Below are 15,262 nucleotides of genomic sequence, written 5' to 3'. Positions count from 1 at the left end.
AGATTCTGCGCTTCTGAACTCAGACAACATCATGGGAAGAGTAAAGGAGAAGATTTTAAAAGACAGGAGAAAAGAAGGCTACTAATGAAGTGAAACTTACATTCACTGATTTTCAAAAATAGTTTTTTCTTAAAGGGCCAAAGGTGTAGACATCAAATCAATTATTCTAATTGTGTTTCCTTTTAATACTGTTCCAAGTGAGTTTTTTAAGAAATAGTGTTAACCCCATTTAAATTAAAGCTTATATATGTTCCTTTTTTGTTTGAGTTTTGGGTTACCCTTCCACAATTTGTGAAAGGCATGAGTCTCTCAGCATCCAGCTAATAAAATCTCACGAGGCCAGAACTCTCATGGCAGATAGTATTCAGCTTGCTGTGAAGGACAATGAAGAAAGTGCTGTGTTTTCTTGTGCAGAGAAAAGAAATTATTAACATTTTTACAAATAAAACCAGGTAAGATTAATTAAAGAGGGAATTGTTACTCTTTATTAACAGTTAAGGGTTTCTCTGTTATTAAGGATGATGTAATGCCATCTCAATTTTATTTCTTTCATTTAGTATCTGTATAGAAATACATATTTTAAAGACAATGCATGATTACAGTGTGGCACGAATAATGAAAACCCAGAGACAGGCATTGGGGATCAAGTTGAAGATCAGAAAAGTAAAGCATCCAGCCACTAGAGAGACCTTTTACCTCTACCAAGTCTTTGGACCGAAAGTGCAAGATCCTGTCTCCACGGATCCTCAGATTCCACACTCCAGTGAGCTCCTGTCTCTTCCCCTTTATATTCCTCTCTCCACCCAGCCATATCACTCCTGTCTCCACCTCCCTAGTGCTGAACTTAAAAGTGTGACTCCCAAACACTGGGATTAAAGATGTGAACCAGCACCACCTGGATCTGTTTCTGGGTCAATTTTGTATAGCCCAGGGTAGCCCTGAACTCACAGAGATCCATCTGCCTCTATCTTCCTGGTCCGGGGATTAAAGGTGTGCCCCCACCACTCACTCCCTGGTCTATATGGCTGACTAGTGTGGCTTCTTTGCCCTCTGGTCTTCAGGCAAACTTTATTTATTAAAACACAAATAATACACCACTATATAACAGAGCCACAGAGAAGTCATTGCACATATAAATTGTTGGTATTTGTTGTTTGTTTAGGCAGGATCTTATGTAGCCTAGGCTGGCCACAAACTTATAATGTAGCTGAGGATAGTATTCTTGTCTGTTTGCAAAGAGCTTCTAAATAAGCAGACTTGACAGCTTAGAGCCTTCTCAGTGCTTCACTGAGCTGGCTTCTTACTTTAAGCCTTCCCATTAGTCTGCTCCAGCTGTTTTCCACTATATTACAGCCTGGAGTTAATCTACTGCCTATAATGATGTCAATTATTCTCTCTGCTTCCTTGGCAAGAAGACTTTTCCCGTTGGGTGAACTCTAAATCAAGTTAGCTACAGACAGCCTTGCAAATGGGGGTCCTGAAGAACCACCAGTCAGGGCAAGTGATGCTGATGTTCTAGAGAGGAAATTTAGTGCCACACATCTCTGTTCCGTTCCTTCTTCATTCCTAGTTTTTAGTGTAGAAATCAGTTGCTGCTTTTTAAGGCTTGGAGGAAGCTACAGAGCAGTGGTTCTCAATCTTCCTGATCTGCGACCCCTCAATACAGTCCCTCATGTTCTGGTAATCTCCAACCATAAAATTATCTTTGTTGCTACTTCATAGTGTAATTTTGCTACTGTTATGCATTGTAATGTAACTATTCAAGGTGCATGATATCTCATATGTAACCCCCGTAAAAGGCTCATTTGACCCCTACAGAGATCACAACCCACAGGCTGAGGACCACTGCTATAAAGAGAGTCATACAACCAACAACTTCTGTACCATAGAAAGGAGATGTAATATGACGAACTTTGTGGTCCTCCAAATGCAGTAGCTTCAAAGCCATTCTCTGGAAGTTATCTAACCTCACTGACGGCTCCCTTGAGATCTTGGTATAATTCCTATTCACCATGAACCCTTCATGGGCTGGCATGGTTGGAGGATGTTAGCCTGCATATGCCCATCTACATCTCTGTCCTCTACGTGGTCTCTGTGAGGATAAGGATCAGTTTTATTTCCCTAAGTGAACTCCCTCTCTCTTATCTATTATTGTAGGAGGAATTGTGACTTCCTAAATATCTGCATGTTGAAATATTAACTCCAGTACTGCAGAATGTGCCTGGATCCAAGAACAAGACTCCTAAAAGTGATTGAGTTCAAAATGAAGTTATTAGGGTGGGCTGCCACCCACTATGACCGGTGTGCTCTAAAGATGTTTGGAATGCAGACATGAATGGAAGACCTGTGAAGATGCAGGGGAAGATGAACATCTACAGTCCAAGGACAGAACACCAGGAAGGCACCTGCACTATTGACCTCCTGATGCTGGACTTCTAGACCACAGAAATCTCACAATCTATGTTATTTAAGTTACTCGTTTGGTGGGGCTTGGTTTGCAGCAGTCTTTGTAAATAAACTCACTCACTGTTCCAGAGATCTCTGCCCAACCCTTCTCCACACTCTGCTCCTTTATACTGTTTCTCCCTGTGTGTCTCACACTCATCCAAGTCTCTTAGGAACTGCCTGCAAACTCTCTAATCAGGATGGTAACCATTGAGCACTTCATTTGCTTTTCATGCATAGGGCACTAGGTGGAGACAGAGTCAACAATATAAATCCAAAATTGGCATTCCATCTTAGATTATAGGTTGGAGTGAGGTTCTAGTAGCAGAATTGCACAAGAAGCTGTTGCCGGCCCGTGCAAAGCTCCTCCTCTCTCAAGATCTGATGTAATCCTACTGATTACAAGGAATAAGAATTCACTATGCTTTTTCCTCCTTGGAAACTTCAGACTGTCTTCTTTTTTAAAGAAATATTTATTTATTTTATGTGTATATATGTATGCCCACGTGTATATACATATGTGGAGGAGCCCCAGAGGTCAGAAGAGGCATTGGATCCCCTGGAACTGGAGTTACAGACGGTTGTGAGTCACCATGTGAGTGCTGGAAACCGAACTTGGCTTCTTTGCAAGAGCAGCCAAGTAAGTGCTCTTAACCTCCGAGTCATCTCTCCTGCCCTCAGACTGCCTTCTATGTAGCATCTTGAAAACAATGAGTATTTATATGGTGATTTCTGTGTATCAGGTACTATTTAAAGCATTTTGCTTAATATATTTCATAGAATGTTTATTTTATTACATTTTATGTAATTATATACACATTTACACACAAAGGTGTGGTGAAGCTTATCCCTATAAAAATACTTTATATCCTATCTAATCTGTCTGTTATCTGTCTACTTATCTATCTATCTATCTATCTATCTACCTACCTACCTATCTACCCACCCATCCAACCATCCATTTATCTATCAGTCATCTTCCTACCTACCTACCAACAATCATGTTAACTGATTCATCATGCCTTTTTATAGGCACCTAACTCTAGAGATATTAAATGTCTCACCCAAGGCTGAGCTGGGACTCCAATCACACCCACTGGTTTTCAAATCTGTGCTTTTCCACAGCTCTCTCTCTGTCTCTCTGTCTCTCTCTTTCTCTCTCTCTCTCCTTCCCTCCCTCCCTCCCTCTCTCCTTCCCTCCTTCCCTCTCTCCTTCCCTCCCTCCCTCTCCCCCCCCCCTGGGTCTTTGTCTCCACATTTAGGCTGTCTGTCCATAGGCAGCAAAGGTGGCAGCTTGTCCATGCTCAAACTTGTTCTTTTGGCCTTTCTCCTTCAGGCTTGAAGTTTGGAAGACATCACCAGTTTAATAAGTAGTTACTGGATTACTGACTTCCATTTCAAAAACAAGAATTTAAGATGTGGGAACGAGGGCTTTCAGCACAAGTCCAGGACCCAAAGTCGCCCACTCTTGGTTACGATAAAGAAGTGACTGGGCAGGTGTCTGAGTCCTAAAGCAACAGGAGATTATTTTAAATAGTCTCTCAGTGACTCCTGTACTTTTTTTTTTTTAAACGGGCCCAATGAACAACTCTGAATTGTTATCACAAAAAGCAAGGGGCTAAACAAGGGAAGGGAAAACACTGGCTGAATGCTGATAAGTTCAGGTTTGGTGCCACATTCTCAGACTAAACCCCAAAAGTTAGGCGGTATGTTTTCAATATGCACACAGAAAGTGAGGCTCAGACATATTAAATAACTCCCTTCAATACCTACATTTAAATTAGTCTGACTTAAAAGGTGATTTTTTTTCCCCTCCTACCATCAGGGATTATATTTTCAGGGAGAGGCCAGGGCTATGGGGTCCTTAGCTTCTGTGTAGGCACTCAGCATTCAAACAAATGATCTTGTGTGAACTTACTGGTTAGCCTTAGATCGAGACCAACATTCACACACAGCTCCTTGAGTCTTGGGAAAGCATGCTTGTGTTCCACCTTGCTCTATGGACAAAATTGTTTCTCAATGAGGAAGGATGTAGCTTATTGAGGCCAGAATTCAGAAAACACATGTTCCATGTTTGTAAGTTTCTACTAGTTTCTTTACCTTAGCTCTGGTCTCCAGTTTACTAAAATAGTAGCAATCTGCCTTGGTGGTCACTGCCTTGCCATACAGGACTCCTCCATCTGTCTCGGGGGTCCGTCATGGTATCCCCGTACACCACACAGGACTCCTCCATCTGTCTCGGGGGGCACTGTATCCCTGTACACCACACAGGACTCCTCCATCTGTCTCAGGGGCCACTGTATCCCCATACACCACACAGGACTCCTCCATCTGTCTTGGGGGCCACTATCCCCGTACACCATACAGGCTCCTCCATCTGTCTCGGGGGCCACTGTATCAGTGTGTAGGGTTTAGGTACCTCCTGGTACCAATGCCCAAATCCCAAAGGCCTTTGCTTTATTGGGAAATATGGCACTTAACTGCAAGTCTCAAATGGTTTACAGAGAAGCAGCAGATTCTTCCAGGGCAAAGAGAGCCTGAGGGGACTCCTGGAGCATGAGAAGCACAGACCTCAGCCCAGGAAATCTGACATTATGGAACTACTCTACACTGGAGTGATGCCAGCAGGCCCAGCCAGATACAGAGCCCTGGAGCTCTTCAGTTTGTTGCCTCTGATGCGCAGCTCCTCTCTGAACCTCAGCTTTTGTATCTGTCCGCTCAGGGTCCACCACAGCCTAGCTGGACTCTGCTCAGAGCATGACTGTGCTGTCTCCCACCAAAATACAGCCTTCTGGAACAGCAACAAGCATCAGGGCAGGTGGAGATGGGGCTCTTGGGCACAGGACCACTTCCCACCTTGCTGGCCACTCTTTCATGGCTCTCTTTTCCCTTAGCATCTTGGCTGGGGGTGTCTATTCTCTCCCAGATCACCAAAAGCTGCGGAGCCGAGTGGCAGTGGAAACAGCAAGGGGAGTCGCTACCTTGTTTACTCGGCAGTGACAGAGAGGCACCTGGCTGACCTTTGTGTCTTGATCCCTGAGCAATGTCACCTGGGGCTTAGTGGTTAGGCTCCGAGCATGCCTGTCCTGGTCTGGTAAAATAATATTTACTTTGGGAGAGACTGTGGAGAAAGATTGCTGCACGCTGGTGTCTATGTGAATGCTTGTCTTCCTGTTTGTATTTCTCATGCTCTGACTTCAGGCTTTGAGTGGGAGAGGTGACAGACACAAGCTAGGTGGGCGAACGCTGTTCTGACAGAGCTTTGAGGCTTAAGGAGCAACTTTCACAGCCATCTTTCAGCAGAGTGCCCATAATGCCCCAGGAGGGATCATGACTGGTCTGTCTCCCTGCAAGTCTTAGCTCCACGGACTTTGGGAGTGTGTTATGTCCTTGCTCAGTATTTGTCCCAGTGAATCTTCAGTTATGAAGATCAGCAGACACACCTCTATTTGCTACTGTGCCCTCAAAGTGTATTCCCAAAGCCTCACATACACTTGCTGCTTTCAGGAGAAACAATAAAAAGGTTTTTGTTTTGTTTTGTTTCTTGCTGTTGTTTTATTAGTGAGAGAATGAAGCACCACAATTGCTATCACTTTATGGATGAGGAAATCAAGGGTTCTAGAAGCTAAATAATTTGTCCAAAGTAACCTAGATATTGATTCCAGCATTGATAATCTAGCTCCTAGCTTAGAAATTTGTGGGGTGGGGGGAAGTAGACAGGCTGTAGCTGGGGGTGTAGACAGGCTGTAGCTGGGGGTGTAGATAGGCTGTAGCAGGGGGTGTAGACAGGCTGTGGCTGGGGGTGTAGACAGGATGTAGCTGGGGGTGTAGACAGGCTGTAGCAGGGGTTGTAAACAGGCTGTAGCTGGGGGTGTAGACAGGCTGTAGCTGGGAGTGTGGACAGGCTGTAGCTGAGGGTGTACACAGGCTGTAGCTGGGGGTGTAGACAGGCTGTAGCTGGGGGTGTAGACAGGCTGTAGCAGGGGTTGTAGACAGGCTGTAGCTGGGGGTGTACACAGGCTGTAGCTGGGAGTATAGACAGGCTGTAGCAGGGGTTGTAGACGGGCTGTAGCTGGGGGTGTAGACAGGCTGTAGCTGGGGGTGTACACAGGCTGTAGCTGGGGGTGTAGACAGGCTGTAGCTGGGGGTGTACACAGGTGGGAAGGCATCTGTCTCCTGGCAGAGCAGCATGGGACTCTGAAAGGAGAACAGAGCATCTTCTGTTATCACCACCATTGAGGTATTCTGGGAGAGCCAACAGTACCTGGCACATTGTTTCACGTGTGCTTAGTTATCTGTACGCTCAAGGCCCGCCTACACCCAGGATCTATACTAAGGACAGCGGCTGTATGTTCTTTCCGTTTGTGTCTTTTAGATTCACACAATGCTTGGCTCTCTGTTGGTACTTCTTTTGTTCTCGAAGACCGAGTGATTAACCAATGGATGAGGTTGCCAATAGCAGCTCTAGGTGGCTTTTTGTGTGACTTGACTTGGTAGGTGTTGCTGATGTTTTGTTGTTGGCTACAGTTCCATGCACCATAGATTCCCAAGCAGGGGATGTGAAGGAGACCTTAGAGGCAGTCCACTAGGTCCACTCTGGTGGGGCAGACCTGCCGAAGTCGTCTCATCCAGCTTCCTCTTTTCCACATGGGGATACACTGGTCTTGGGAGGCAGAGGGACTTCTCAAGTCCAGTTCCTCTCTCACTTGACATTCTGGTTCCTGAGGGCCTGCAGAACCAGCTAGGGATACCAAAGTCCTCATTCTCCAGCCATCAGAAGAGTCTTGTGGGGGTCAAAGCTGGGCCACAAAGAATAACCATCAGATGTATTCTTGCTATCTTTGGGCCAGGAGTGTTTTTCCTTAGTGCTGTCTTTTAGGTAGGTACCAGCGATGCCCAGGAGTGTCACCACTTCTTAGCTCTCACCTCTCAGTGCCTTCTATTAGCAGATCTGCTAGTCTCTGACCTCCAGGGCCAGTGATGTCACATAAAGCTTCAGGGTATGTGAGGAACAATGCCGTCTCAAGTTGATTATCACATCATCTTTAGTTGATTGTGTTTCTGTCATTATTATCACTAGCTTATATTTTCATAATACTTTATGGCTCACCAAGTAAAATGCTATATGTGATCTCATTTGATTAGATAGCATATGATAAACATTCATGTTGTTGATAAAAATTGGGGTTCAAAGGGGGAATGCCAGAAGTTCAAGGCTATAGTGTTGACAGGGTAGAGCTGAGACTCAAGGGGACATTTCTTTCTTCTTATTTAATTTTATCTTACTGTGTTTACTCTGCTAACTTTAAAGATGAGTGAGTCTCTCCACACTAATCCTCATATCTTACTCTCCTGATGAGATGCATTCACTCTCCCACATCCTGGTTCCCAATGAGAAATGGCCACCTTGGCAACTAAGGCACTAAGTGCTTTGGAGACAAGGTCCTTCTGTGGTCCAAGAGAAGACTGTTGGGAAAGATGTTCACAGAAAATTCCAGAAAGGGAGAGAGCAGAAAGACACAATAATAAAAGGTTTTAGGGCATGGGTTATGTGCCACAAAGGGTGCCTACAGAATGACATTTATGATTCAAAAGACTTTCTGCTCAAGTAAATGAACACTTGTGTCTAAGAGTCTTGGAGCTGGTAGGAGGTAGCAGATGTTTGAGAAGCTGACTTATGCCTCATGCATGGGTTGTGTAGTGTTCAGATAGGCTTGCATTGCTCCCTCGGCCGGTTTGATGGCAGCTAGTTCACGTACAGTACCTGACTTAGCTTCCTTTCGCCTTTTTTTCATTCTGTTCCACTTCCTTCTTACTGAAGATATTTAGTGAGTATATACTATATTGCAACTATCTTCTGGGATTTACTATTGCACCATAAATCTATACCTACCAGCCCTCTTTGGTACCTGAAGTTTGGTCCAGGATCCATACTCCATCAGTGACTGTGGGTCACTGGGGTGTTCCAGTGCATCTTAGGAAATGACAGAGGTTCAGAAAGTTCATCCACAGGGATTCCACACAGTAACCTCCTTAGAAGAGTAGTAACTGAGCCACCAAATTAGAGACCCACTTCCTGCCCACCTTAGGCACCTGTCTGAAGTATGTGGGGGAGGGAGCAGATTCACCAAGCAGATTCATCATTCAGGTTTTAATTTTCCCATAAGACTTTCCAAAATCTCCCTGGCCCTCAAATGGATAGACAGGATACTCTATTGGACCCTTCAAGGTTCCATTTCACATCACACCCTAGACTCCCTCCATCCTGATGTGACCAGTGAGGTAGGCAGTTAAGAGTGGCAGTGGGAAGGACATGTTGTGGCTGGACCACCTGTCCTGACTTCTTGAGCCAATCTCTCGAAAAGGAGAGATGACTGAGATACTTGATGGACTCCAGGTGACCTGGGAAGTCTAATAATAGCTCAAGCTGGACTGATGTCACCTAATTTACCCAGGAAGGAATTCAACTCCTGGTGTTTCCCCGGGATCCCTGGGTGACCAAGGCAACATGCTGAGGAGAAGTGACTTCAGTCACAATTTCCAACTGAATCAGGCTGAGTCAAGGTCAGAACCTGCTGTACCACAGCCACATTGGCCCCATGTGGGCCTCCTCCCTCCGTGACAATGACGACAAGCTCTCATTCTTCCCCTGCTTCTTTCTTCATCCGAGAACTATCTACTGAATGTCATGAGCCATATTTGGGCTTGCAGGTACTGTGAGGAATAACTTGAGGCAGCTGTCCTTAGCAGAGCCAAGGTCAGACCTTCAGAAGGTCTCCCCGGGTTTTTTTTTTTTTAACTTTTTTTTTTATTGAGAAAAGGAAAAAAAAAAACAAATTTCCTCCTCCTCCCAGCCTCCCATTTCCCTCCCCCTCCTCCCACCCTTCTCCCCCTCCTCCCACCCTTCTCCCCCTCCCCCCACTCCTCTCCCCCTCCCTCTCCAGCCCAAAGAGCAGTCAGGGTTCCCTGCCCTGTGGTAAATCCTAGGTCCTCCCCCCTCCGTCCATTTCTAGGAAGGTGAACATCCAAACTGGCTAGGCTCCCACAAAGCCAGCACATTACGTAGGTTCAAAACCCCGTGCCATTGTCCTTGGGTTCTCATCAGTCCTCAGTTGGCAAGAGACTTGAACCTAGAGTGGCTCCCAGATGCCCAAGCCGAGGTCCCCAGTTAGTTCCTGGGCAGATGAGGATAGGGAACCTGAAATGACCCTATCCTAGAGCAATACTGACGAATATCTTGCATATCATCATAGAACCTTCATCTGGTGATGGATGGAGACAGAGACTGAGACCCACACTGGAGCACTGGACTGAGCTCCCAAGGTCCCAATGAGGAGCAGAAGGAGGGAGAACATGAGCAAAGAAGTCGGGACCACGAGGGGAGCACCCACCCACTGAGACAGTGGGGCTGATCTATTGGGAGCTCACCAAGGCCAGCTGGACTGTGACTGAAAAAGCATGGGATAAAACTGGACTCTCTGAATATGGCGAACAATGAGGGCTGATGAGAAGCCAAGTCTCCCCGGGTTTTAACGGCATGCGGAACCATGTGAAAGTAGCAAGCCTGCCATCCTAAGCCTGGGAGGATCAACAGGACAGGCTCACAGAGCGCGATAGAATTGTTCCTCTATGGCACACTCTGTGTAGCAGTAGTGCTGGGGTCTGCCTGGGCAGGTTTTCTAGACAGTCCTTGGCAGGAGCCTGTAGAAGACATTAAGAAGGCAAGGTTATCCCTAAGGTGTGGGTGCATCTGGGCACATTTAGGGTTGGGAAAGAATTTGAACAAGCCATAACACCTACATAGTACAGATACTGTAAGGGTAGGGGATTCCTAGAAGATGTTAAGTGATTAAGAACCTGTGTACTATTTGAAGGAATTTGAATTTTATTTTCCTTTGAAGATAACATGGAAGCCTTTAAAAGTTTCAAGTATGCTCAGGCTCCTCATTTTTTTTTTTTTAGAAAGATAGAAAGAATCTGGAGAAAAGAGGGAGTAGGGATGGGAGGAAAATCCCTCTGTATCATCAGATGTGGGAATGAGGAACAAGGAGAAGCTAAGATGGATCCTTACCTTGAGTCTTGGGACAATTTACTGAGAGAGCTGAGGCAGTTTGCATGAGGCACTGGTCATATTGTATGCAATGACTGCAGTAGGCAGTTGGCTCCAACCACAGCATGTCTTTTCTATAGCTATCCTTTTGACTATCTTATTGATCATATGGGAATTGAGGAAGTCTGAGGGCATGACATGAGGTTGGAACCTTGCAGCATTTAACAACTTATCTGCTCAACCTAGCTGAGAATCAGTGGAGTGGTTGGTATCATCAGATGGTAGGATAAAGGATAAGAACCTGGGAAGAGGGGGGAGATCATCACATGGCAGCAAGGGAATGTTTCAGTAAGACATTAAAATGATGAAGAAGATTTATGGTTGATCAGGCAAGTGTGTGCGTGTGTGTGTGTGTGTGTGTGTGTGTGTGTGTGTGTTAGAGGAAGAGTGAAGGGAAATAAAGGAAGGAAGGTCCAAGCCTGAGTCCTTTGGATGGCATAGTCTGCAAACCTAGGAAAGAAACAGTTCCCAGTAGCTCTACTGGATTTTGATGGAAAGAATTTGCACAAAGACAGCAGGAAATTCTCGGCCATTTCATCATTAGCCCAGAGCCTTCAGGCATCTGCGAAATTGTCCAGATGCCTGCAACATGACTCAGCCACACTCTGCTCGTGCTCCAGAGGCAGAAGCATAGCTGATCAGGTCCAGGAAGTCCTGGCGTAGCAGGACAGGTTCAGCCTTGAGATGGAGTGTGCACGGTGGGCGGGGAGAGTCCAACGTTGAAGGAAAAGGGGTGAGGAAAGAGCAGCTCCGGCTGCAATTGTACGTCCTGGTGCTGGAATCTACGAGTGTTTTCCTTTGTGCCAAGCAAGAGTCACTTAGCCTCGCTTTTTAAAATAAGCAGATTCTCACTACCTGAAGTAGAAATGGTGCACAGGGGGAAAGCCACTTGTCACTCATGTCCCAGCTGTTGTTTTCTAGCTTTCCTCTTCCCCCCTTTTCTTTCTTTCTCCCCTCTTTTTCTTCCTTCCCTTTACTAAGTCTGCCATGTGCTCTGGAGACAGGCTTCAGCTGTACAAAGTCAAAAGTCAAATGGGAACATCATCAATTGATCATTGAGATCTCCAGGGAAGATGGTGTCTTTGCATGGGTTGAGATAGAGAGCTAACTTTTCCCACTACCAGAGCGAGCACTTGAAATCAATCAGTAGCAAGTCCCTGGTACCATGTGGTCATGATCTGAGGGGCAAAGAGTTGGGCCCAGCACCTTCAGTCCCTAGCTGGAGTCCAGGGCCAGGTTACATTATCATCAGACTCTGGCACCGACCCTGCTCTTCTCAGTCCTCCCACCCTACCCTCTGGGCCCTGCTTTCAGCATAGTTGTCCTCAGCAGGTGTTTGCAGGGCATGTGCTGCATTTTAGTTCCATATTCGGGTACTCAACCAAAGGGTGACACACTAGAGGTCACATAGAAGGGGACATGGCTGTGGGTAGCAACTCCATCCTTGTTTTCCAGTGACAAGTATGTTGTCTAGTGCTAACAGATACTCAAAACAAAAATTGAGTAGAATACCAAACGCTATTCTGGTGGGGACTTCTCTAACTTTCTTGATTGGTACAGTATCTGTATGTTAACTTAAACACTAAGTAAAGAAAATTATTAATAAATCAATTGAATAAATAAATAAAGATTAGAAAATGCATGTAAGATAAAATAAAATACGTGTAATCCCCTACTCTGAAATAATTGCTGTTGGCATCTTGATATAGCTCCCTTTAGTGTAAATGAATTTATATATTATACAGACATATTTAAAGTATAAACCAAGTAGAGTCAGTGTACTATTTACACCATTGTAACTCACTGGACATGCCACCTGTCTAATTCAGCTGAACTTTGTTTCCTTTCCATCAGAGTCTGCTCTGATTACAGTGCAGTGGGAACTCCACACTGGGATGCTGACTCTTAGGATCCTAGTGGGTGACAGTGGAGGGTACCATTCTGACCCTCACTGCCTATTGCAGACCTGGCTTCCTGAAGGTTCTCAGTGTGATATAAGATAACTATGTATTTTTAAAAATCCCTGCTATTCCTCGAGTGACGGCAAACAGGGATTCAGCTCTGTGTAGCTGTGAGACTCGGTTGAGCTCCCCAGAGGAAGTGTCACTTGCTGGACAGTGGAGCCTTTGCAGCTGCCTTGGTGCACTTGGCACTGTGCAGCCTGCCCCTCCCCACTGCACCTGAGTATGCCACTTCATGCCCAGCTGGGAAAACAAGATGCCAGCGCATGAGCTCCCCGGAACCTTGCTGGCTGTATTTATTCTTTCCGGTGCCTGCCTGATGCATTTATTTATTCTCCAAGAGGAGGGATCCTCCTCTCTCCAGTTGTTCATTCCGGATGATCCCGGGACATTTCTGCCTCAGGCTCCAGCTGCGGGAATGTTTCTCACGGAGAAGATAAACCACAGCTGACTATGAGCATCCAAGAGAGCGAGGACCAGGCAGACATGGGAGGCAGAGCCAGGCTGGCTTAGGGCCTGGAGGTGGGGCTTCCTCAGGAAGCACTCACGCATGCACCTGGGTCTCCAAGCAGTTGTGAGTCAGTCTTCGGTGTCACGACTTTTGAATGTGTTTCTAACATTCATTTATTGGAGACAGTAGTGCACAAGAAGGAAGGAAATGAGGTTTGTAGCCTCATCATAGAAACCTCTAGAGGCCTTTCTACCCAAATATCCCATTAGCTGTGGCAAGAGGGAAGCTCTCTGTGTTTTCCAGCTCCTAGAGGTGGTCTACATTCTTTGGCTGATGGACCCTTCCAGCATTTTCAATATGTCTCATTCCAGCACCTGTTTCCCTTGTCCCATCGTCTCTTTCTGACTCTGACTCTCTTGCTTGCTTCTTCGAGGGGCCCTCATGGGGCCCATCAGGCCCATCTGTGTAATCCAAGAAGGTCTGCCTATCTCAAGGCCCTTAACTTGTTCAAACATGTCAAGTCCCTTTCGCTGTATGGTAATATATTCGTAGGTTTGAGGAACGGGGTGGGTGGGCATCACTGACTACCAGAGACAACACCAAGGCAATCAGGAGTATTGTACATAAAGACAAACAAGGCCACCTTTACAATGTCAGAGCCTAGATCAGCGTGTGGAGGGTGACAATAACGTTGTGCCCAGACATTGCTTCCCAGGGCAAGACTGGCACAGAGGAACATAGAGAAAGGGAGGCAGAGGACAGGTTTTCAAGGACCACCCTCCATATCTGTTCAAGAAGGGAAGTGATCATATGGTGTGATGGGACTGTCTAGTTTTGTTTGCCATGAAAAAATCTGGGGTCCTTTTGCGACCTCCTGCTCAAGTGTCCAGGTTACACTTCCACTTCTGCTTCTTCCAGGAGTTTCCCTGCAGGAAGAAGACGTACTTGTCAGGCCCACATTTGAATCTCGTTGATGTCATTAATGTCTTGTGAGTTTGATGCAGCGATAAGTCAGGTGTGGGCAAGGCAGGAGCGCTGGGCTACAGGGGAGTCATCACAGTGGTGCTGCCCTGGGAAGGCACCTCGGGGCCTGCCAGATGGCCCCTCCCTGACAATGCCTGACAATCCTTTGCAGACAGAGACTTCATTCTTAGTCGTGAAGGGAGGAGAGGTAACGTTGACTTTTCAAGACGTGCAATTCAGGCCATGAGTCACCATAGCTGTGACTATTTTCACTCCAGCTTTGATATCTATGTTTAGTAAGCAGACTCTAGGCATCCCCAGGGACTGGGTCTAGGATTTCCTGTGGACCTCGCGTTGCCCCCACCATTTTCACGTCTTTTACATACAAGGAGACCTGATTGTGTTAACCTATGCACGTCCTTTAATCTGCTTACAATCACATCTAGGCTGTCTCAAACACTGAGTGCAGTGTAAATGCTGCGTATAGCACACTGCATTGCTTCAGGAATGGTGATTCGAAGGAAATGCTCTATAGAGATATTCTCCCTCCCCAGGTGTTTCCAAATAGCAGCTACAGAGCCCACACATTTAGAGGGATGAAAAGGCACGAGAAGAACTAGATTTCCATCTAGGAGACAGAGTTCTGTGATGGTGGCACAGCTGGTAGATGGGTTCCAAGTTCAGCTCCATCTCTGACCTTGTGTGAGTCAGCGGAAGCATATTTCCATCTCCCAGTCTCAGTTTTTTTCTTGATCTAAGCTAATAATTCTAGGCCCTGATTTACTCTAGAGCCACCCAGCGGGTTCTTGGAGAATGTTGTAGCCTCTAGGGTCGAGAATCACTGTCTATGAATGGCAGTCAGCATCCTGTCCAGATAATCTGCCATTCCATGAATTGTATGGAAGTTGTTAAAAGAAATCTTGGTCTAGTTTTGCTGGAGGCGTCTGACCTCTCTTCTGAGTGGCAAATTCAATCTGGTGAAGAGATAAAAATTGAGCATCTATTGCCTACAAAACACCAAGTTAGATGTCTCAAAGATTTCCAAACTCAAAGACCTTTCCTGCGTGGTCAGCTGGACAGACAGACGTCCACATAGTTGTAAGCATATGGGCCCTGCTCCTTTCAAACATCACCATCCTTATGTATTAAACATAAAATTCTTTTAGCTCCTATTGAGCTTCTTTTTCTATAAATTTGAGCTGTATTCTTCATTCCTATTATGTCAGACAGGGGTGATTACTGCTGAGACCTAGGAACCAAAGCAGTCTGTCTATTTCCCTATCTCGTAGTCTTTAAACCCAACCTATCCCCTGTGCTATAAACCTCAAAAGT

The sequence above is a fragment of the Microtus oregoni genome, unplaced genomic scaffold, assembly GCF_018167655.1.
Source record: "Microtus oregoni isolate MIOR12 unplaced genomic scaffold, Mior012 000054F_ref0000373, whole genome shotgun sequence".
Classification (NCBI taxonomy): domain Eukaryota; kingdom Metazoa; phylum Chordata; class Mammalia; order Rodentia; family Cricetidae; genus Microtus; species Microtus oregoni.
Note: the sequence above shows the minus strand (reverse complement) of the source record.